This window comes from Anomalospiza imberbis, chromosome 2, assembly GCF_031753505.1.
Source record: "Anomalospiza imberbis isolate Cuckoo-Finch-1a 21T00152 chromosome 2, ASM3175350v1, whole genome shotgun sequence".
Classification (NCBI taxonomy): Eukaryota; Metazoa; Chordata; class Aves; order Passeriformes; family Viduidae; genus Anomalospiza; species Anomalospiza imberbis.
In genome coordinates, this window is record NC_089682.1 from 3,544,778 (window position 1) to 3,569,693 (window position 24,916).

General features: G+C 46.7%; 1 protein-coding gene across 5 annotated transcripts in view; it reads right to left on the reverse strand.

The window, feature by feature from the left end:
• The window catches only part of ERG (ETS transcription factor ERG), a 139,950-nt gene extending 116,374 nt beyond the window's left edge, over positions 1 to 23,576 (reverse strand). For 4 of the 5 annotated variants that reach the window (XM_068179548.1, XM_068179543.1, XM_068179544.1 and 1 more), the window contains exons 1-2: positions 23,138 to 23,576; positions 22,219 to 22,365 (exon numbers count right to left, since the gene is read on the reverse strand). The gene's annotated coding sequence lies outside the window, so the exon portion shown is untranslated. Of the gene's footprint in view, positions 1 to 21,393; positions 21,704 to 22,218; positions 22,366 to 23,137 lie in introns of those variants that run through there. The other variant, XM_068179540.1, reaches the window with a different exon arrangement.
• Positions 23,577 to 24,916: the final 1,340 nt, after the last annotated feature.

Here is a 24,916-nt window from a genome sequence, read left to right on the forward strand (position 1 = left end):
CCAATACTACTACCCAAAGTGTTTTAAAGCACAATTATGGACAGTCACAGTGTCTGTGAAACAAATGAAATTAATTTAAAAATAATTTGGGCTTAGGAGCAAGAACTCTTTACAAAGAATTTCCTACACTTGTAAATACTCCCCCTTCTCATCCCAGCTATGGAAAAATGGGACACTTGTGGTAACCGAGTGCCAGAGGATTCAGAACTACAGGTTTAAAGCAAGACCTGGGGTACCATAAGCTTGTTGGAAACCAGCACAGGAGATGCCCCACCAGCCAAAAAGCTCTTCCTGCACACACTCATACAAATTAACAGGTAATCAGTGCACCCACCATGCAAAGATGTTATCTTCCATAAGCACTGGGGGGAAAAAAAATCACTCTGGGAGTAATTTCATAGCCAGATTCCCTGCTCATCTAGCATTCCCTCAGGACACAGGCTGCCTCTAACACAGTCATCAGGTGAAAGGCAAATAGAAGATAAAAAGCTTCATATATATGAGGGAATGTACAGGCAAAGACAGGGTTGTTTCTGAGATGTTGCTCTCCACAGGAAAGAAGAAGAGATAATGGCAAAAGGAAAGCAGAATAAAACATTATGTTTTGTCAGAAAATCAAGGAGCATAACTGATATCTTGCTTTGTGCCAGTCTTCAGGTCACTGCAGCCTTGGGAATAAAGTAACAGCAGCACACAAAGTCTGGGATGCCCCAGCTGCCCAAACGTTATTATGACCACTATGAACTTTTAAATCCTCTCTTATCTTGGAATATTTTATGGCAGGGCCAGGTTAGTTGATGATTTTAACCCAAAATATGTTTTAATCTGACTTTTTTTTATATTGTCATTGCATTTTACACTTTTATGGTAAATTCTCCTCAACTTTATCACCATCACCTGCATGTCTTGAAGTACCACCTTCATCTCTGGAAAATAAAGCACAGCATATAATTTTGTTGAGAACACTCTATTACAGTCATTCAATTATTGAGAATGTTCTATATTCTCTCTATTTTATTATTGTTGAAGGAAATAAAATAGAGGCATTGCCTAATCAGCTTTAGTTTCCAAGAAAACAGTATCTACCAGTTATTTCACTCCAGTACTAGTGAGACAGCAAGGAAAGAAAAAGATAATATCATTATCTTTATATATAAAGGTGATATATATATCATCTGATATGATGTATCATATCAGATATATATCTGATATATACTGATTTTTTTCAAGGTCAGGTTGCATGAGGCTCTGAGCAACCCGGTCTAGTGAAGGTGTCCCTGGCCTTGGCAGGGGGGTGGAACTGGATGATGTTTAAGGTCCTTCCAAGCCAAACCTTTCCTTAATTCCATGATTTACCAGCATGGCAGAGGTTTCACGAGGCGCTGTCTGGAGCTGGCTCCCTTGTACACTGAAGTCTTGCATTGCTGAGACCTGTCTGGACAATTTCTCCACGGTACAAACCCAAAACGTTGTCACAAAGTCCAGGCAAATTTATGCTGGGAGAGTGAATTTCCTCCCTTGAAATTCCTCTCCTCACATTTCCCCCTGCCCAAGACTTTATCTCTTCTGCTCGTCTTGGGGAAGCCACAGGAATGAAAAAAAAAATGGGGGACTTTGTCAGGAGCAGGACTGGACTGTTAATCAGGAAAATAAATGAACCTATAAAACTCATATAACCTCGCAGAATATAAAGTAAAATTGGCCTGGTGGTGACAGCTTAATTCTAACCACTCTGCCAAAGTTTTGCTCTAGGTATGAATACACAGGCTGTCCAAAAAAGCAGCAAATGCCCCTTCTTTCCTAATGCTGAGACACTTCTTTCAATGCACATAGTTCAAGATAAATCAGATGTTAAAGGAGATATTTATGATTTCTAGGACTCAATAAACTGCATTTACACTTACAGTACATTGGCTCTTTCGGGGCTGAAAAGACCATAAGGCCTCATGTATAGTTGTATAAATAAATGAATATATGATATTTAGTAACAGGAACTCTTCTGACTCATAGGAGTCTTTGGAAAAATCCCCTCTAATCTATTAATAATAAAGAATCTGTAATGCTAAAATTGCAAACCCCAGCATGTCCCCTGTTCTTAGCATACCAGAGAGACTTTTTTCTGGTAACAGTAGCATATTCAAGACAGCACAGGCTTGACACAAGCCTTGTTCAAATTCTGAAGCCGGATACCTGGAATTAAGAGCATTCCCGTGCAAGATATTGGATATTCAGCAAAATTCTCAGCTCGGTGTAAAAAGCAAATATTTTTAAATGAGATAAGTACGAAAGTGCCCAGTGCAATCAATCAGTGTAGAATTCTCAGCCTTACTGGGACGGGGATCAAATTGTGTTCATTTTTTCCATGTTTTTCATAAGAAGGGTCATTCTTGTGCCCTTCATAAGGACATGGAAATGTTGGAAGGAGTCCCAGGAAGGGCCATGAGGTTGATAAAGGGCTGATAAGGAGCACCTTCCCTATGGAGACAGGATGGGAAAGTTGGGGCTGTTCAGCCTGGAGAAGAGAAGCTGTGTGGAGACCTCAGAGCAGCTTCCAAGGTTTGAAGGGGATATGGGGAAGCTGGAGAGGGACAATTCATCAGGAACTGGAGTGACAGGACAAGGGGAAATGGCTTCAAACTGAAAGAGGGGAAATTTGGGTCAGATATTGGAAGAAATTCATCCCTGTGAGGGTGGGCAGGCCCTGTGTGGGTGGCACAGGGTGCCCAGAGCAGCTGTGGCTGCCCCTGGATCCCTGGAAGTGTCCCAGGCCAGGTTGGACACTGGGGCTGGGAGCAGCCTGGGACAGTGGGAGGTGTCCCTGCCATGGCAGGGGGGTGGTATGAGATTATCTGTAAGGTTCCTTCCAACCCAAACCATTCTGATCCTGGAGTTCTTGCTGCATCTAAATTAGAAATTTAGAGTGCAACAAACATGCATTAAAGTCACTGGGATTACATTTCCCAGGCTTCTTTTATAGGCACTGTCTTTGGGGATCCGAAATTTTGATCATTCAGCACAATTTTACTGATTCCTAAAGTCGACGACACCCAAGTAGCTTAGCAGCATTTCCCAGAGCTCTGCACCCCAAAAGGCCCTGTCACTCTGGTACTTAACTTGTACAGAAAACATAGATTGTTTTCCTACTTTCTGCCTGTTCCCTATCCTGAGCACTGATGTTATCCTTCCTCATAAGGCCAGGTTCCTAAACTGGACAAATAACACAACTGAAAACATGCATGCAATATTTCATCAACCATTACAGGCACAGTGCTGTGACTGGGAGGCCTAAATTCCTCTCCTCCATTCTTTGTTAGTTTTGTGTCTGTTTTATTTTTTTATACAGTGCTTCAGGCACCACTCAAGAAATGATAATCTCCCCACAGTGAGACACAGTACAGTAAACAAAGCGAGGTGGAGAAGATCCCTTTAGCAAGGAGAACACAAGGGTTCCATTTTTAGCCTCATTCTTCAAGGAACAAGACTTGAGATACCACACACAGGAGTGTTCCTTGACCCTTTCTTCCATCAGCTTAGGAATCATTGCCTGGTTTTGCCCAAATTTAAGTGGGTTTAATAGACTTGAAAATATTATATACCATCAAGACTGAGGGGAGCAAACAGCTGGGTGAGGCAAGGAAATAGAGTTGGTGCCCTACTGAGGGGAAAGCTGAAAAGCAGCACATCAGAGAATCCACACAGGGCAGCACTGCTGAAAGGGGCTCACTCCTTTTGCAGCTCACAAATCACTAGAAAACATGGATTTGCCCACCTGAGCAAAGCCCTTTCTGTGCCCACAGTCCTGCCCATCAGCAAGGACAGACACTTCATAAGTGACAAGTCCCTGCCACCCTCTGAGCACCACCACCACGTGCTGGGGCTGTCACCAGCAGGTTCAGCTGCAGTTTAGCTGGGCAAGGCAGGGACTTAAGCAGGACAAGAGGAAAAGGCCTCAAGTTACACCTGCAAAGGTTTAGACTGGACATTAGGAAATAAAATTCTTCACTGAAAAGGTGGTCAGGCATGGGAACAGGATGGTGGAACAACCATCCCTGGAAGTGTTCAGCAAGGTGGTGGAGGTGGCACTTGGTTTTGTGGAGCTGGGTTAGCAGCTGAACTTGATCTTGGAGGTCTCATCCAACCTTAATTATCCTATGATTCTAAAGCTGATGGATCAATAAAGCGTGATCTCAAGCAAATTCCTGGTCCAGCCTCTATGTTACTTTAGTGTGAGATTATATGAATGGCTTTAAGCTGACAGAGAGTAGGGTTAGTTTGGATATTAGGAAAAAATTGTCCCCTGTGAGGGTGACCAGGCCCTGGCACAGGGTGCCCAGAGCAGCTGGGGCTGCCCCTGGATCCCTGGCAGTGCCCAAGACCAGGCTGGACATTGGGGCTTGGAGCAGCCTGGCACAGCGGAAGGTGTCCCTGCCATGGCAGGAGTGGAATTGGATGATTTTTAAGGTCCCTTCCAACCCAAACTATTCCCTGGTTCCATGAGAAGCAGCATTTGCTCCTTCTGTGATGTCTCTTAGCAGTACTTTTCCCTCTTGCAAACACCTCTAAGATTATAGACACCCAGTATCTTGAATTAATCTTCCTGCCACCGTACTCTGGAGATGGAAAAGTCCCTTCCTGACTGTCACACACCTTCCTGGTCTGACACAGAGTCGTTAAAACATCACCAGTTTATCCAAGCAGGAAATACAGGCACTGCTTTGTGGAGGTACAAGATATCCACAGGTGCCTCCACAGTACCCACAGCTGTGATTTGGCCAGGAATTTTGCCAGGTTAGCAACAACAAGTCTAGCGAAGAAACAAACAAAAAAAAAGTTATGAATTTGTTGTAGTGTTTTAGGCTCCAATTTTCCTCACAGATTCGTGAATCTATTTCAGTCTCAGAGACAAAGGGATATTCAAACACAAATATCTCTCTGTCCAAAGACCAAGGCACCTACACCTTATTCACATGATAAACCCACTTTTTGTGACAAATTACTTGCCCTCAGTGAATCTTAGGAAGAAAAATACCAAGCAAAGAGGTCATTTATACTCATAGGAAAATAGGAATTTTTAGTAAGACTGTATTTAAAATGAATGCTCTTTCATATGAATTTGATTAGCAGAAGTTGCCCTCAAGAAAATCAGCACCGCAGCTAAATAATGTATTTGTCTTTGAAGAAGAATGAAAAATTATTCAGATAATTTGAGACATTTTCATCTTACACAGAAGTGTGTTATGTTGTATTGTGTTTCTATAGCACAGCGGCAGTGTTAGCTCTATTAACATAGTGCTTTTAGACAGAATTATATAAAAAATTATTTTAAACTATTAATATTTTAGTGGTGAAGTCAGAATAACATTGTTCCTTATCTACAGCATAGCAAGCTTTTCCCTCACAAACATTTTGACAACAGAATAAATTGCAGATGTCTATTTTTCAACCCCAAAAAAACTCCCAAAAAACCAAAGAAACAACCCAAAAAAAAAAAAAAAACCCTCCAACGTTTGAGCTACTAAAAGGTAGAAAATAACCAGGGAGAATTATGACCAAATGCCAGATATTAAAAAGGTCTCCACATGTGGCACAGAAAGAAACAGTCAATTCACTGCAATTGTCTGCTTAACAAGTTGAGCCTCTCTCCAACTGGTAGCAATCAGGCAGGACACTAGAGCGGGCAGGAAATCTAAAATTAGGTTTTACTACCTATAATGGAGGATTTATGGGATAATTTAATTGGCAGTCTTGGGACTGAAACCCATGGTGGGGGAACAAAAACATCTTTCTGGATATACTCCCTGAACCCTTCCTGTAGTGGGCTGAACAATAAACGTACTGGGGAAATAACCTGGAGATGTAATATCCCCTTTTCTCGTGCAAAGTAAGTGGTGCATGACAACGTTTGTGGGTGTGTGGGGTTCAGCAGAGACAGAAGGCAGTCCTGCATTGATGCAAATGGATTTTTCTTCTTTTTAGGAGAACTGACTTGCTTCTTGTAGAAAGATGTGCCTGTAAGGACATGAGAGATTAGGAAGAGCCCCAGCTAAAGAGCAGGCTGGAAATCAAGGCTATAAGGGCATGAAAGCACAGCCCCAACACTTTTTGCCCGTGGCAGATTGAACCCAGCCCTGTCCTCACCACCCTTGGCCATCCCCAAGATCTGCTGAGCCACCTGAGCTTCCCTGTGGCCCTTCTGTGCTGACAAAACCTTTTAAAGGCAAACCTCAGGGATGTCAGCAGCACTTTCCTGCCTTTCTCTGCTCACCAGGAGAGCTTTGAAAGGGTTAACATCCATTCTGTGCAGCTGGACAGGGGGTAACAGGATCCCCTGCTCCATCCCCAGGGGTGTTCCACCCGTGTCAGCACTTACCACTGATGCCTTTGCCTGGCTTATTGCATTTATTAGATGGGTTTGGGGGGTTCAGGGAGAGCAGCAAGGACACGTCCCACTGTCACTGAGTAAGGGGGATGTGCTCCCAGGTGCTGCTGGCAGGTGATTCCTGGTCATTTCACTGTAAATTCCTCAAAAACTGCTGATCCCCAACTCCGTGTCTGACTGGGATGCAGGAACAGACTGACATGAGAATGAGGGAGCAACAGCCCCTTACAGAGCCCATCTCCTGACTCCGCTGTGCCACCACCAAATCCGCTCGCAAACTCATAGTCCCCTGCTGAGATGCCTTCTTAGTTTGCTTTTCCCATTTCTCAAACCCAGCAGTTTAAGAAAGGCTGTCACTCATCTTTACTCCCAACTCCCAGAGCCAAAGCCTACCCAGTCCAAAGTTTTCCTTGTAGTGGCATCTCCACTGCAGACCTTTCTGAAGCCATTATGGGATCTGACAATGCCTTCAGCTTTAAAACACAGGCACAGTCATCCTCTCATGTGGTGACAAGTTTTGGGAGGATGACAGAGGAGTATGTTTAGTGTTATTACCTCTGGCATATCACTGGCAGTGCCAAAAGGAAATGTAAACAATCAAGTCAGTATAACAACCCTTGATTATTATTCTTACAACAGCCCTGACATCAAGTTATAAGCTATGATAAATTAAAAAATACATTCCCATTTATTTCAGAAAGCTACACGCAGGAAAAGACTGAAAAAAAATTCCAAGGCTGTCTCAAGAACTTCTCTCTCAGCACATTTCAAACTTGATTGGCATGACATGAAAAAGTCCCAGAAACAATGGAAAATTAACTCATTTCTAAAGTCACCTTTTGGAGAAGCTCTGCTGATAGCCACTAAGTCTGCAGTGAAATCAGTCAGGTAGTTTGGAAACCAACACCTTGAGAAGGCTACAACAACTCAAATAAAAGGCGTTTAAGTAAATCCGAGTGTGGCAGTTTCAAGATTGGGCTCACGTTTTTTCCCCTCTTCCACCTTTTGAATATCAACCACCCTTCATTTCTTGCTTTTTATACAGTTCCTTTCATCTTTTTTTTTTTTTTTTTTTTTTTTTTTTGGTGATGTGAATAAGAAAAGTGCCATTTACAGGGTAAAGTTTTTGCAGTTTTTAAGCCACTCATGCTCCTCCACTAAAAGGACCACCACACCCCCTGACAAAGACCTACCATTGCTATCTCTAGGATGCTGCTGAAATGTCAAATTAGGATCTTTCCATGATCCTGAAAAGTGTCCTTTCTCATAGATCAATTTACTTTCTATTTGACCTTTACTTTATATTTGAAATGTTTCTTCTACAAACTTCCCTTTTTATTTTCCCCTGGCTTACATTTTCTTCCTATGGGGATAACATAATTACACTGACATAAAGAAGAAAACCTTTGTGTCTTAAATATTGCCTCTCTGTTGCCTGTACTTAAAATATGTGAAAAGTTTATAGACCTTGACAGATTCAGGGTGTGGTACAACACACTCTCCTTCATGCAATGCAGCCTCCATCTGCAAGTAAGTTGTCTTTTCATGGAAATACTATTCAGAGAGCATTTCCATAAAAATTCACCCTGGCACCGCTCTGTTTCTCTTGTCATTCGCCCAGCTGTGCTCCTGCCTTGATTGAGTTCTCATTTTGAATAAGGCACAGCAGTCATTTTCATGGGGGGAGCTGGGGGAACTTTCCATCCTTACGTAAGAGCAAAGCCTGTGCTCGATGCTGCGGGGCTGCAGGAGGCATCAGTAAAACACAGGGCAGTTGGATTTACAACCAGAGATAGTCTGAGAACACATTTCAGCCTCCTCCTGGCCTCTTTTCTAGTTCTTTTACTGAAGACAAGGAATGCAGCACGCTGAGTCCCAAACTTTGCTTTGCCCAGACGAAACACCAGGCTTTCTTGGGGGTTGGAACAAGATGATCTTTAAGGTTCCTTCCAACTCAACTCATTCATTCTGTGACTGTCAAAGTCCTGGCTGAGGTAATCACAAGGCTCCACACACTGAGCAGGAGACAGGGCCCAGAGGAGGAAGAGGCGCAGAAGAAGAAGGAACCATCCTTAAAGGAGATCACCTGTCCCATGTGGTCAAGTTAAACAAGGTCCCACCACTGCTGCTGCCACTGCTTCTCAGCCACCAAGTCCCAGCAGTGCCCTGAGGCACCGAGTGCCTCCCACACCCAGCACCTTTTATTCCCTCCACCAGCAAGCCAAGCTGGGACTGAAATTTCACCATTTGCCAAAAAATTCCCTAGTTCTGCAGCAGGAAACGGCAAGGCCACTGCAGGAAGGACCCCAAGATGGCCTCAAGTACCTACTGAGGTACTTTACTACCTGTAAAATGCAAATTCAGCTTTCCCCATGCAGATGGGGATACCAAAGGAAGGCAGAGGCTGCTCCTGCACTGCTCCCAGCAGGTGGATAAGGCAATGTCCCACCATGGCACCAAGGCAGGGACACTCAGTGCTGGGGCTCACACATCACCACACTCTCCTGCGTTCAAAAGGCATTTCGAGCATGCTTCCCAAACACAACTACTAAATTATTATTTTAAATTATGGGGTTTGTATTTTTCCTGAAGCATTCGCCCTGCACTGAGGCTGAAAATGGACAGTCTGCGGTGTCTTTTACGAAGCTGTTTTTATCCTCTCAGAACCAAAGTGGTAAACCACTAATGGCATGAGCATTTTTCTCATTATCAGTTACAATGTTAATGACTCTTATTTAAGCAAGCAGTATTTTAAAACCTTTCAGCCTTGCTTGTTCACTTATTAGACCTCAGACTGTTTATTGTGTCTTCCCTTAAGAGAGTTCTTTTATGATGTTAAAGGGAGGAGGCCATTTCAAGACCAGGCAGCAATTTGCATCAGTAAACACTTTAAGGAACATGTTGCTCCAGTGTCTTAAAACTGACTCATTTTCAAAATCCCTTGCCTGAAGGATCAGTGCACTCTGGTGCTCAGGTCTAACTGTAAATAGCTAAATGTTCAAATAAAATCAGGGTCTAGCAGCCGAAGGAAAGGCAGGTTTTAACGCCAGTGTTGGGATCAAACTCTGCCTTGTAATTTTGCGCAAAATACTCAACCCACTCTTCGAAAACATTCACGGAAACAAAGTGTTTCTAATTTATTTGCCTGAATACTCCATCTCCAGGAGACCAGAGCCACTCACACAGACAAGCACAGGCCATAGAGGTTATTTTCACACAAGGATCTTAAGGGACTTTTGTTGGCTTCCCTTTTTTTTCAAGCCCCATCCCAACAGCGACATGGAGAAAAACGGAGGTATCATCACAGCTACTTAAGGGCACTCATGGAGAAGTATCCAGGGTTGGAATGGGAATGGGCAGCTTTAGGAAGGGTAGAAAGCCAAGCACAAAGGCTCCGGCAGCCAAAAAGTCAGAACACATTCATAAAACAACAGCCCAGCGTTTTGAAAAGTATTGAACAAAGTGGTTGCCAAAGGGTTGCTGTCATCTCCAGGAAAAGCAAGCATGCCACAGATATTTCCTGTGCACGCTGATCCTGGGGGAACAGTAAAAGTGGGTTATTACACAGACCTACTCTCAGTCTTCTCACTTTCACAACACACACGAGTGTTTCCTCACCACATCCATTCTTGCTCGAAGCCATTGGTGGGCAGCATACCTAACTCGGCTTTTGTTTAAGTTCCTATGTTCTTCCCAGGTAATTGGCCCTATGGGACTTTAATCTAAATGGAGTGTGTCTTTGTAGGGACCTCGCAGAGGTATTTCTAATGTTTAATGGTCTCCTGAATTACTACTTTCCTCCCACTGTGAAGGAAATGGGCTCACCGCCGTCCGCTTCCCCGTAGCATTCATTACCTCTGGAAACACGGATGTGTAACAGCATCCCTCAGCCCATCCCGTGCAGCAAAAGCAAACGGAAGAAGAGGCAAATATCCACCCTCCTTAACAGTAAAGGAACTGGTCCACGTGGATGTGGCCAAGCAAAGGTTCCCCTCACGTGCCATCACTCACAGTTCACCTGTCTGGGCTCACCCCAGGAGGGAGAAGGAATTGGATCCCAGCACAGCTCCCTGGCTCAGGGTGACACGGGCACGTACCTGGCAGCGGTGTGGGAATGGGGATCTGGCTCTGTGGGGTTATTTGTTGCCTTTCCTGTGCAAGCCCTTTCTCAGACCACGTCTTAATGTCTTCCAGACCCCCAAGCAGTCCTCACACCATATGTGGAGTAAGAGCACCATGGAGTAACTGGCTAATGAGTTATTCTCACAGCCTGCTCCCTTTAGGAGCTGGTACACATCTCAGTGCTTGCCAGCAGCACAGTGGAGAACCAGCTCCCAACTGCTGTCAATACCTAATTTAAAACCCTTGTAATTACAGCACTACAATAGTAACATTTAGTTCACCTAGAAGCCAAGTGCCTCATTCATTCCCTCTGTCCCTGGATGATGAATTGTGTGTCCAGCAGGAGCAGGGCAGGGATTGTCCCTCTGGGCTGGCTCTGAGAGGCCCCTCGAGGGCTGTGTCCAGTTCTGGTCCTGCAGGAGAGACCTGGAGGGGCTGGAGCGTGTCCAGGACAGGGAACGGAGCTGGGAAGGGGCTGGAGCCCAGAGAAAAGGAGGCTCAGGGGGACCTTGTGGCTCTGCACAGCTCCTGGCAGGAGGAGACAGCCGGGGGGAGTCGGGCTCTACTCCCAGGGAACAGGGACAGGAGGAGAGGGAACAGCCTCAGGCTGGGCCAGGGCAGGCTCAGCCTGGACAGCAGCAGGAATTTCCCCATGGAAAGGCTGCTCAGGCCTTGGCAGGGGCTGCCCAGGGAGCTTTGGAGTGCCCATCCCTGCAGGTGTCCCCTGGAGGTGGCACTCAGAGCTCTGGGCTGGGTGACAAGGTGGGCATCGGTCAGTTTGGACTTGATGATTTTGGAGGTTTCCAACCTTAATGATTCTGTGTTTCTGTAGCACAGAAAATGTCTAAACCAGCTCTACTCAAACACTGGAGTTGAAAGTTTCCCTTCAGACAACACAAGTGGGGCTGAGAAGGGAGGAGCACCCCCAGGGCCGTTCAGTGCCAGGTTAGTGACAATCCTTTGTGTCCCACAAGCATGCTGGGCTTTTCCTCCCTTTTCCTACCAGTTGAGATCACCTGACTTCCTTCAAATGAAGGAGACAATATTAGAGGTGATGTGCTTTGGTTGTAAATGTCATCATATCCAAAACACCTTTCAAATTTAAACCAGAAAATGTGGGATTCCCCAGCAAGAGGAAGCTACCAGGTCCAGTGAGGAATTAAGACAGGAGACCTTGACAGAAAATCTTCACTGACTCCTGCCTGCCAAGGTCTGGGAGGAGGCCAGAGATGGAGCAGGAGGGAGTTGTGAGACCTGCAGGCATATGACCCATGTCTCTTCCTCTATGAAAGATGAGCCCACACAGAGAAAGTGGAAATTCTCTGAGCTCATACAAGGGAAATTTTATCAAGAGAAAAAGCAGTGGCTGCTTCCTGTGTGAAAAAGACGGTGCCTTTAAATGCTGTAGTAACTGGGGGGAATTAAGGCTTTAGGAAATCAGCAGTGAGAACATTTCCAGGGCTTTCCAGCCCCAGAGGAATCATGAGGAAGAAACACTTCAGCTGAAGAGCTTTGCCCCCTTGAAAGCCAGCAGAGAAGCTTCAGCCACTTCAGCAAGGACAAGATTTCATCCACTGAACAGAAATTCAGAGTTTTCAAACTCTTTCACGGGTTATTCTGGAACAGAGGAGGAAGAGGAATTTATGGTTGGTGTTCTTTTTCCACGTAAAACCAACTGAAAGTGGTAAATACGTTAAAACAGGCTCGTTGTTTTTCTTTTCAAGAGAGCAGTGCTCCAAAGGAGAACAACAGGACTGTCAAACACCCAGCTTACACCACTGGTTTTGAGTTTCCATCCACCAGCCAGGCTCCAGCTTCCTACCAAATCATTAAAAATGAGAAAGAGACGAGAAGAGTTCAAAAATTCAGTATCACCTACTTAGCCGGGAGTGACTTTCTGTGAAATGCCTTGCTAATCCTTTCCAAGGAATGCAGATGAGAGTCGACAGGGCTGGGGATCTGGTTGGACTGGGCTCCATCAGCCTCCCCAGGAGCTGGAGGGGTGCTGGGCTCACCAGTGCAGGGGGAACTCACCCCTCATGTGAGGGACAACCAGACTGGGGCTCTGGTTGCCAGCGATGATTTGTTTCCTCGCAGGTCCATAAACACGGATTACGTCAGTGTGGTTTCAGGCTCATTTTTAGCTGAGGCCACTCAGTCCAAGAGGAACCAGAGGCAGTGGTCAAACGAGCCTCTCCGTGCTCCAGACGAGCCCACTGATCCAAACCTGCTCCTGCAGGGACACGAGGATGTCAGAAACCGGCTCAGAGCACTGGCCGGAATTCATCCAAGCGTTACAGGCAGGAACGAGGGATCACGCTTCTCCACCACAAGTGGTAAAACTATCCAAGCCCAAATCCCCTCCCCAGAAATTTCAAATGCCTTCTTTCTGCTCTTCCCGGTGTTAAACACATGTTACGTTCACCTCACAAAACGTGCACGGTTTGTCTGGTTCTGAAGCAGGGGCTGGAGCGCAGCGAGCGGCCTCGCTCTCACTCCCGTTCCTGCCTTCCAAAAGAAGTGCCAGAGAAAGGAGTCTATTTTTGTAAGAGTTTAAAGGGCACAGTCAGAAAAGTGACTATGTAAAAATGGCACCTTTTCATCCAGCAGATCTGTTCCCAGTGAGTATTCTGAGTCATGTCTGCTTACTTTAGTGACCAAAATAGATTTTTAGTACTTCTTACTCCTCTCTAGTCCTGCAGAACCAACACAGCAAAGAGGGAGTTATATAAATCCTGTCTTGGACCTAAACCTGTCATGATGAGCTCAAGGGGCAGAAGGGAGGGCTGGATGTCCCCCTGTGGGTGGCTGAGGGGGCAGTGCCCCACCGCAGTGCCACAAATGCCACATCACACAGGGAGGTGTTAGCCCAGAGGGACAGGAGTGGAGGGCCGCCCAAATTCCCTTCACCTTGGCTCCTGCATCCTCCAACAACCTGATCCTGACGCCCCATCCCACATTCCTGCTCTGCAGACAGACCACAGGCCGAGCTCCCTGGGCTCACATTTGGTTACAACTCTGTCTCCTGTAAACTGTCATGGAAATCACGAGCAAATAACAAGCACGGAGCTCGCCCCTCCTTCCCCACTGGCTCCATGCAGAGCTGCTCTGGCTGCAGCTCTGCAGCTCAGCTGCGCTCCTTGCAGGGACCACAGTCATCAAGGGGCTAAAAACTGCGCCTGACAAGGAAGATGCTCATGGCCTGTCCAAAATGAGCCTTCCATAGCTGTGCTTCAAGAGATTTAAGTAAAGTATAGACCCAAGGCTGTCATCTATACAGATGGACCAGCCTAAAAAAAAAGTCACTTTAAATGGTTGTTACTATTTTCTTCATGAGCAGGACAGACTCCTAAGAGAAAGGCAGCAGCATTAATCCATCCCTGTCTTATTCTGAAGCTGAAATGATGGCTAATGTTTTCTTACTCAGATTTTCAAGGAAGTTAAGAGAGCAGTGCAGAAAACATAAAAAGGTTTTCTGTTGATATTTCTAATGTTTCTATTTCTAAACAAAAAATAAGCTTGACAGTAAAAATTAATCTGTTATTTTACTTAAAATTAAACTTTAAAACTAAAATTATAAATAAGCAATAATAATAATTTCCACTCAGACTGTATTATTTGTCTGGTCTCTCTGCTATATTTTACTTGCATTTTTTCCTTCAGCTTCCCTAAGATCAGCTGCTGGAAGGCTGGATTTGTCTCTGGATGCAGAATTCAGGGCAGTGCATGCCAGCCACGTAAAAGCCAAAATACCCAGTCCTGCAACCTCAATTCCTACCCAAGCTGCTGGACCATCTTCTGCACCTTCAGTGCTTTTCCCAAATGAGCATCACTGTCTCAGGCTGGCAAGACTAACCTGTCCTCTGGCCAGGCTGGAATTTACACAACTGCTGTCAGCTAGATCCTGATTTTTGGATGGCTACAGCGAGGTGAGGAGAAACCTTCCCTCCTTAAGCCATTTTTCAGACTCATCACTTAGAACTGACTTCTGTGCACGGATGAAGGAAGAGACCAGGTTCAGGTTTCTTCAAGCTCTTCATTTCAAGAGGGTGATGAATTCCTCTGCTGAAATGAAGCTTTGGAGGTGCCTACAAAAGACAGTGCCCTCTGTGGTGTCAGGATGTTGACACACATATTGGTGACAGATGATTTGGCTGGTCTTGGTTGCAAGAGATACAGAGGCTGCTACAGACTGTTTGCTATAAATACATAAAAATACCAGAGAAATTCTAAATGCAGCAAAAGAGCAGCAGCCCGAATTCCCAACTTCACATTCTGGGCAAATGCAATGAAATTTAACAAAAGGCACAAGATATCAACCAGGACTAAACTAGATCTTGATTTTATATTAAATCCTTTATCTTAATGTGGTAATAAAACCTTTTTTTTTCCCCTTTCCAAACCTGTTTTAACGCAAATTTTTGCACAAGCCTGTGTATAAAAACCCCTTCTACGAGTCTTTGAAGAGCCAACTACAATCAGAACAATCAATGGAACAGCAACAGCAGTTCTTTAGAGAAATGATGGAGAACTTTTCCCATGTCTGCTTTGCAAGTCCTGCAGATCAGCTGCTTTTCCAAGCATATTTTTCAGCTTAGTCTCAGTGCATGCTGCAATGCAACATCTTTATGTTACTTTAGTAGTTAATCCTTTGTGTATAATTTGTGAACTCTATAGAGAGCAGTCCGTTTTATAAACAGAATTTAAAACCACCAGGTTTAAATTTATTGCAGGGTTTATTCAGAACTGACAAAGCCTCCTTAGAAAACGGAATTTTGCTAAGAAGCCTTTCCTTCTGCATAACTACAAGACGTCCTTCTGTATAAAACCCTTTTCTACTTACACAGAAAAATAGAAACCATAAAATTGTTTGATTGCCATTTTTTTCTTGTTTAACTTACAGAAAGAGATACATTGTGCAGTTTTCTAAATCCCTGATTTTTACATGTACATTTAATTGCATTAAAATCACACACTGCATGCATTACAACTATTAAGTATTAAAATATAAGTGATTTGTTGAAAGATTTTTTTTCAGTCAAATCAGGTCTAATATACCATGTATATCCATACTTGAGAAACTAAAACAAAAGTAATCAACTCAATGCAAAAATTATGGAAGTGGGAAGCCTACATTCCTTAAAAATTTGAAGAAATCAATCAGATTTCATAAAACATTTTGTTTTAAGTCGTCTACAGGGCAGCAAAAGCTGCTCCTCCTACACCAACGCTCCCAGAACCAGAAAAATGAAACTATCCGAAGAGCTGATAAATCAATGCATGTTTTAACAGCATAACAGTAGCAAAAAGAAAAAGCAAAAAACAAAGAAACCTTTACCAACCACTTGTAGCAGACAGTAAAAAGCAGGAGGAAAAGATGCTAATTCAGCAGGCAAAGCATTTGGGATGACGGGAGAGAAACCTTCCCCTGAGCCACTCACACCTGCACAGCCTGGCCGGGGTGCCTGTGCCCTGGCCAGGGCTGTGACCTGCTCTGCTCTCCTCAGGGCAGGAGCTGAGTGCTGGCCACAGGCAGCATTCCCAGTTCCCAGCCCCTGCAGCATTCCCAGTTCCCAGACCCTGCAGCATTCCCAATTCCCAGCCTCTGCAGCATTCCCAGTTCCCAGACCCTACAGCATTCCCAGTTCCCAGCCCCTGCAGCATTCCCAATTCCCAGCCCCTACAGCATTCCCAGTTCCCAGTCCCTGCAACATTGCCAATTCCTAGACTCTGGAGCATTCCCAATTCCCAGTCCCTGCAGCATTCCAAATTCCCAGACCCTGCAGCATTCCCAACTCCCAGTCCCTGCAACATTCCCAATTCCGAGACGCCGCAGCATTCCCAATTCCCAGACCCTGCAACTTTCCCAACTCCCAGTCCCTGCAGCATTCCCAGCTCCCACCCTCTGCAGCATTCCCAGTTCCCAGCTTGTGCAGCATTCCCAGCTCCCAGTCCCTGCAACTTTCCCAATTCCCAGCCTGTGCAACATTCCCAATTCCCAGCCCCTGCAGCATTCCCAATTCCCAGCCCCTGCTGCATTCCCAATTCCCAGCCCCTGCAGCATTCCCAGTTCCCAGCCCCTGCCGCATTCCCAGCCCCTGCAGCATTCCCAGTTCCCAGCCCCTGCAGCCCCAACGCCTTCGCGCTGCCCCGTCCAGCCCAGCACCCCAAGTTTTCCGCCGCCGCGGCGGTGCGAGCTCAGTCAGGGCTTTCCCCCCGCCGCTGTGCCCTGGCGAGGTGAAAAGGAAAAGCAAACAAGGCTGTTTCATTAGGGACCCCCTGGAGGAACCGGGGTGTCAGAGCGGAGCTGATTGAAACCACATTTGACTTGAGGTGGCTTCTGCGGAACCGGCCTCGCGCGGGGGCCGCCGTGCTCATCATCCCCTACAGCCAGCCTTGCTCTCCCCAGTCAGCACTAATTAGGTGAGCGGGGATCCCAGCTACAGGCAAATTCGGGAGGCCTGAAACACCACTGAAGGCAATATTTGTTGGCAGGAGAAGCACCTGGAAGAGGTGGAATATCCCACCAATGCTGCCGAGTGCCCAAGCAGGAGCATGGCATCTTTCCGAAGGCTGGGAGCAACGCTATTGTAAATGGAGGTGAAGTTGGCGGGAAGAAATGATGATGTTTCACTTTAGTTTAGAAGGTTGAATGATTTCTTTATCATAACTATACTGTAATACATTAATATGCTATTTAAAGGAGATACTAAAACTACCTACCTACTTTTTTAAACTACTGTATCTAACTAACTTAACTTGTGACTTTCTCTCAGGAGTCCAGACACAGGTGGATTGGATTGGCTACTAGGTTCAAACAATCTTTGCTAGAATTTAATCAAGCAATCACCCCAGGTAAACAATTCTCCAAACACATTTTACCTGGGAAAAATAAGGAGCAGAAATGGAAATTGTTTTCTCTTTCTTCTCTCTGTGCTCCTCTATGAAAAAATCCTGAGAGAGAGAAGAATGTGTCTGCCACACAACGCTGCTGCCAAGACCCTTTAATAAGCACCTGGGTGTTGTATCATGTATTAAATATTAAAATGAATCAACACAGAAGGCCTCAAACAAAACCAAACCCTCACCTGTGCACAGCAACCACTCCCCAGCCCATTGTGGTCAGCCAGAGTTGTGTGGCTACAGCTTGAGGCCCTGGGGTTTCAACCATCCCCTCTCTAAAGCTGGTTGTATCTCCAGCTAAAATGAAAACACGTGTTTATTGTTTTTTTCTTTGGGCAGACGATTAATATTTATGTGATGCATTATCAAACAAAAATAACTATGTATTTTGTTCCTGGAATAATGTTTTTTTTCTTGTTGGAATGAAGCTGTGCCAAGGAGGGATTGCAGCTGATGCAAGCAGTGTGCAAGGACAATCCACTTACCATGGCAGCTTTCTAAATGAAAAAGGGGCATTTCTGAGCGAGGGTAAGTTGGGGAAAATAATTGCTGTGGTGGAATCTCACACTCCACACAAGGAAAGGTGCCACCCAAGGCAGCAAGAGATTCTCCTGCCACAGCAGTGCTGGAAAAGCAGGCGTGTTGTAAATCCATTCATGCTTACTTTAGCTCAAGTCTCATTTTTGCTCTCAAACAACACAAAAATACCTCGCTGCACACATTTTACTTTTGATAAATCATGGATTAATGAGGACATGTACTCTGTCCACAGCAGAATAAACTCTTTGGGTTTCATTGTGAAATTGCAGTTTCTTTAATTCAATTAACCCCTCCAGATTATACACAGACCACTGAATATAAATAGGTTAAAATGCAGTTTAAATATAACAGATATGGCCACAACTCCATATTTAGATATACCCTTTAATTTTTTTCCTATTGCCTGCTTTTTACTTACATTTAAATTTAGCAAAGTAATTTTAGACTGCCAGTTTTCTACCTACACTAGTTAACTACACTGTGAAGGAAACATATTAGATTAGCTACCGCTATCTTCCAAAATGACAAATCGATACAAATTTTTTGGACTCAAACCTTCAGCCAAAAAGACAAAAATGCTTGATTTTCCTGGGAGACTTGCATGTCAAAAAGGGCATAGCCAGAACCACCCTGGGAAGTAAAAAATATTCCAGTGGCTGTGAGAGCAGCCAGTTGTGGGTATAATGAAAACCAGTGTGGTGTTATCGCACAAAAGGTAATTCTTCCAACCCAAGACAAACAACATTATAATTCAGGCTGAAAATATATTCACCCCATGTGAACTTTTTTTTTTAAACAGAACCATTTTAAATCAACTGTATAGGAAAAGTGCCATACAAAGCATACACTAATCCCTGGCATCCCTTCCCAGCTGCACAGAAAACCAGCGGGCAGCTTTAGGCACTCAGGGCTAAGCCTGCCCCGCTGACCTCAGATGATATGGATCAGGCCCAAAGGGCCCTTTCCAACCTTACCCCCTGTCAACAACTTCCACCTCGAGTTCGGGACACAGATTTCCACAGAGCTGCTCACATTATTCAAAGAAGTACAGTTTTGCCCTTACGGCTGCCTTTTCCTGAAAAAAAAAAAAAACAAAAACAAAAATCTATTCACTTAAAAGAAAATGGCAAGCTTCCTGATAGTGGAACAAAACCCCAATGCAATGGATATTCAAGGGAAAGGGGTTGTTTCGACCCAACCATTTTAAATTATTTTGTTGTTACCTGCTTGTAACCCCTGGAGCATTTGGTAAAGCACAGGCAAGGAAATGAAATGTAATGTGTAATGTTTTGGGGCTTCCAGATGCCATCAGCACCGCTAAAAACTTCTCCCGTGTTTTTTGATCCTCACGGGAGGAGGAACCGCTGTGTTCAGGGATCACAGGGAAGCCGTCAAAATTAAACACCCTGCAGAGGGAGAGCAGTGCCATGAGCCTCACGCTGTGACAGCACAGCACTGGGGGTCTGCAGAAAGAGCAGTGGGAAAGGATTTGCCTCATCAGCAGCCAGGTATTCTGTTCACGGGGTGTTGTTCAAACCAACGGGACTGCCACAGTCGTCCCAGGGTTTTCTGTTTGTTTACACAGCTCTGTGCATGCACAGAAAATAAACTTCCCACAGCAGAGCAGGTAGCAAAGACACTTTCACAGGGCAGGCTCTTGTGCAGAATTGCCATTTGAACACCGACAACAGCGGGATCCAAACCGGTGCTCCAGACAGAAAAGGACAAAAAACCAGCATCCTCGTGATGAGAGACACAGCTCCCAAGTCTACAACAATCTGGGATTTAAGCTCATGGTTGCCATCATTGTTGAGTCCTCACTGGACTCACACACCCAGATTTCTTTAGTGCCTTACAAAGAGCTCAGATTCATTTAAAAGAGAGAGAGAGAGAACCCCACAGGCACTATTGCTTAAAAACCATCAGAAGGAGAACTTGCATAATATATACACGTCTATTAGAATCAATCTCTAAGAACCAAATGCTACAGAAATGACAATCCAAAGGGAGCAACACCTCAGGAGCAAAAAGTCCGACTAATCACACCTAGGACTTACCCTGACAGATCATTTATAAAATTCCTGTACCATGTAACTCTATCCAGTACTATATGATTTGTTTAACTTTGGGACTAAATTGTGGGAGGTGGGGACAGATGCTGTTCAAAGCTCTAAACCCTGAAATGTTCTTGGAGCTGGTAGATTTTTTGCTTGCAAACTTTTTCAAAGAATTTGCCATTGTTTGCCCACATATGCATATGAAAGAGAAAATAAGGACTGATGTTGCTATTCCAATGTACCATATCTTTGTTTTTATAAATACCCCTTAAGAAATAGATCAGGCAAACAACATAGAAATTTATTTGTCCCGTATGAGGTATGGCTTGGTCCGTTTATGCCTTTACTTATTTACTTCTAATTGGGAAACTATCAAATAATCTATTTCTCTGCTTTGATTTTCCTATCAGTTCAGGTGTGCCTGAAATCACACACCTGATATGTGTATCCTGACAAAAGTTTACCTTTCATACCCCAGTGAGAAGCTGTCTTTGCCTGCTTCACTTGTTTCAGTGAAACCAGGGAAGTGCTCAAAGGGTTAAACCAAAGGAATGTGACATTTCTCCATGTGCAGTTCATAGACCTATCCTGGTTTTCCTAATGGACTCAAAATTACATGGGCAGAACGGGGCAGAATGTAATTTCCAAACTCTTACTTCAGAGTTAATTCACAGAACGACACTTGGAACACAAATAAAAAACTTCATTAAAGAACGAGCCATTTCCTCACACCGTGGGCTCTCGGCAACGGCAGCAATGAATGGAAGTTTATGTTAGCCAGAACTTGCAACTCCAGCTTTTGTAAATACAATTACGTGCACTCCAAACCCCTCAGCGAAGTCATCTGGACACCAAAACAGAGCCCCGCGTATCCCTTACTCTGAAAAGTACCAAACCCAACCGTGACTCCCCTCAGCCACGTCGGTAATTGAAGGTTTTCCTACGTGCAAGAGCTGCTTTTGAAAAGCCATAGAGCTATTAGTTAATTGAATGATGAATTGCTGAAAGAATTACAAAGGCACCAACGCTGCTATTACGATCCAGAGGCGGGGAAAGTGATGGCGAGGGGGAACGCAGTATCATTTCTGCCCGAAAATCCCGCGGCCAGCCCCAAGCCAAACCGCGCTGGTCCTTCCGAATTTAGAGCAGCTCGGGCACGGGTCGCGCAGAGGATGCGCGGCTGCGGCTGCCGAGCCCTCGGGGCTGCCCCGCTCCAGCCCGGGGACACCCGGCCGGTCCCCGTGCCGCCCTCGGGGTCACCGAGCCGCGCCCGGTCCCTGTCCCTGTCCCCGGCCGGTCACTCGCCCGGCCGGTCCGTCGCCCATCTCCCCGACGGCCGGCGCTCCGCTCGCCGCCCCCGCCCCATCGCTGCCCCGAAGGGAAAGCACTTACCGGGCTGGGCCGGGGTCAGTCCGGGCTCCCGGGGAGGGGGGACGGGGCGGGACGGGACGGGGGAAGGCAGCGGCCGCCAGCGGCGGGAGCTCGGGAGGGAGTGAGGGAGCGGGCAGGGGACGGCGGCGTTGCCGACTGCGGTGAGTCACTTCAGTCGGGACGGGCTCAGCCCATCGCGCTGGCCCCCGGCTCCGGGCGCCTCTTCCTCTCTCCAATCGCCGAGCGCGGCCGCCGCCGCCGCTGCCGGCGCTGCCCGGCTCCCCCGCCGCCGTCGGGGCGGCCCCGCGCCCGGGGCGCTGCGGGACCCCCGCCCCCGGTGCCCGCGTCCTCCCCCGGCTGCGCCCGGGGGGGCGGCAGGGGCCGGGCGGAGCTGGAGGTGAGCGGGACCCGCGGGGGGAGGACGCGGGGCCCGGCCCGGCCCGGCCCGGCCCGGCGGGGCCGCCTCGTCCCCCGGCGCGGGGAACAGGAGCGCGTTTGAAGGGGCGAGAACAAGCGCGCGGCTGCGGCGGGGACCCGACGTGAATCCCAGCCTGGCCCCTAAACCAGGTGGCAGCGCGGGCGAGGAGGGCAGCGGGAGGAATAACGGGATGCTCGGGAATAAAAGGGGAGCGGGGGCGGGGGAGGAAGCAGAGGAGGCTGGTCCGGCCGAAGCTGCAGCCCCATCTCCCAGGGGTGATGGAGAGGGGACCCATCCCGGCGGTGCCATCCGCGCTCACCTCGCACGGAGGAAAGCCGGGGGGAAGCGGGCGGTGCGCCCCGTGCTGTCCCTGTCCCTTGTCCGTGTCCCATCCCGTCCCTCCCGCCGGCGGCCCCGGGGCTCCTTACCGGGGCTCCGCTTGTCCCCGCCGCCGCCTCGCCCCGACCTTCCCCGGGCACGCCTCGGCCCCCGCCGCACCGCCGGGCATCGCCCGCCGCTCTCCGCCAGCGGTCAGCGCCCGGCACCGGCGTCCGCAGCAGAAAACCCAGTAGTCCCTTAATTAAAAATAATAATTAAAAAAAAAGATGAAAAATAATTAAAAGCGTCTCAGTTTTTAAAGCAGAACTACATAATGTATTAATTGGTTGCTATTAGCATGCAGTTTTATTGAGCATAGCACACAGAAGTCTGATTGTAAGCGAGGAGTGTTTTCAATGAAAGTGGAGTTATTTTAGCTGCAGACATGTTTACATTTCTGTGGTTTAGTCTATAACTTTCTCTTTTTCTTGCTTCAGAATTCTGCTCCATGAAGCAAAGCCCTTAGCTCCCAGACATTCCAAAAAGTCTGCCAAAATAATAGAGGGGGGGGAAAAAAAAAAGGGAGAAGGAATAAAAAAATCACACACAGAGACCCCCAAGTCTGGGTCAGGCTCAGGGCTGGGTATGGGCAGAGCAAGTATACCCCCTCCTCACTCTCCCTCTCCAGTTAAAAAGCCTTCAGGGCTCCATTTCCTGTTTTTAAGGAAAAAATAAAGCGGGTCTAGGACTGATTTTAGACACTGCCTAGACCAGGGCTGGTGGGTGCCGAGGACCTTTAACTCTTTCGGTGCCAACGAGTACCTGATAGCGCACATCCAGGCAACCACACACCTCCCTCCCTTGGGGCAGCCCCAGCAGAAAGATGGGCTTTTCACCCCAATGTGTGGTTTTTTGGGTGACTAAGAACCCGAGGGTCCCAAGCGACCACCTAGTAATTGAACGAGCAGAGTGAAGAGACAAAATACCCCAAAAGTGGCACTGAGTGCCCTCTGCTACTGCAGCACCCACCTATGGAGATCTCCTGGTGAGCCTGTGGGGTCCCTTCTCAGAGCTGGGGACAGTGTTGTCACCCACCCCACCTTCCCAGCAGCCTCCCCTGCTGTGGATGGGCAGCATCACTGGTGTGGCCCTCAACGAGTGGGCGTGAAAACAAGCCGAGCTTCTGGACGTTAAATCCGCAGCTTTGGAAAATCAAAACGGAGCAGCTCAGCTAAAATTAGGAACGCTCAGTAGTGAATGAAGCACGAAAGTCGTGGACGCCTCCCCACAGAACTCCCGAGTCAAGTTTTCCACTCCAAGGCTTGGTAGGGTGTGATAGGAATAGAAAGAGGAGTGTTCAGAGTAAAGCACCCCTGTAATGAAGGGTTGTGTCTCCAGGGAAGGGACAAGGAGAGGTGGCAGGACAGGGGATGCTGATGCAGTGCCAGGAGCCAGACAGGGCACCCTGTCCCAGGGAAAATCCTTGGATCTGCAAGCACCAGGTGAGGCAGGACAGGAAAATTCACTATGGTGTTTCTTGGCCCCCTGGCCCTCAACATTTTCCTCCCAGCCTCATCCAGAGAATTTTTATGTGTGTGTCCCCTCCCCAGACTTTTTATTTTTACATGCCAGATGACTCCTGTATATTTGGACCTCTCGCTTTTGAAGAAGCCAGAAAGCATTGTGATTTCCCAATGCTTAAAAAAGAAAAGAAAACACCTTTCCCCCAAGATGTTTTATATTAATTTAAGTATCGGTTCCTGGTTCATGTCAGCCCCTTTCACAATGAAATGTCCTGCGTGGGCTGTCACACCTGCTAAATATAATCCTCTCATTCTTTTGATATTCTGCAAAGGGCCTTTAAAGGTTCACATCCTCCAGTCTGGAGTTTTAATTGCTTCATCTCGGATTTTTAAGAAGCCTTATAAATTTCTGATTTTTGTGGATTTCAAAGGAGCAGGGGGAGGGATGGGATAAGGACGTGAGGGCGATGCTGAGAGCACTGCCCTGACACTACAGGTCCTGTAAAAGCTCTGACCCTCCAGCTTGTCCCACAGCTTCTGCTCTTTGGGGCAGACAACTTGAGCTGATTTTATGAGTTACCAATGAGTTAAATATGAAAATAGTAGCCTATTTCACTATGGTAAATGCTCACCAGGGAGGAAATCATAGATTCAGTTTTATAGAAGGTAATGGAGTGAGATTACCCACACTAATGTACTTAACTCTTCAGAGAACATAAATCCAGCAGGAGACAGCCCCAAACCAGTTGATCCCCGAAACAAACTGCAGCCAGCAGCAGTTTCATCCTTACGAGGTGCTGGTGGCACCAGGCTTGCCCAGTGGAGCTGTGGTTAGAAACTCCTGGTCGAGAGGAGTGTGGTGGTTACAGACTCCAGCAAGGATATTCCTGGAGCCAGAAAATCCTTGGCAGGATGGGAACAGGAGGGCAGGAGGGCTGGGAGGGAAATCCTGCACCCCAAATCTTTGCACACTGCACACAGCAGCTCTCAGTAACACAATGGCCACAAATTCTCTGAAGTGTGATGCATAATTCCTGTTAAACGAGATAAAACAGCAGAAAGAGGGACACTGAGCATGCTGAGAGCTTCATGCTACACCCAGATGTGGCTGCAGGAACGGTACCCATGGCAGGGCCCCCAAAATGCTGTGTTTGCATGGAGGAGCTGCAGCAAAGCCAGTGGGGGTCGTGTCCAGCTCTCACTGAATTCCCAGGGCTCCATGTTCTGCATCACCTTCAGAGTTCAGGCACTCCCAGGGGCAGGGGACAGCCCGGCAGCCCCACCA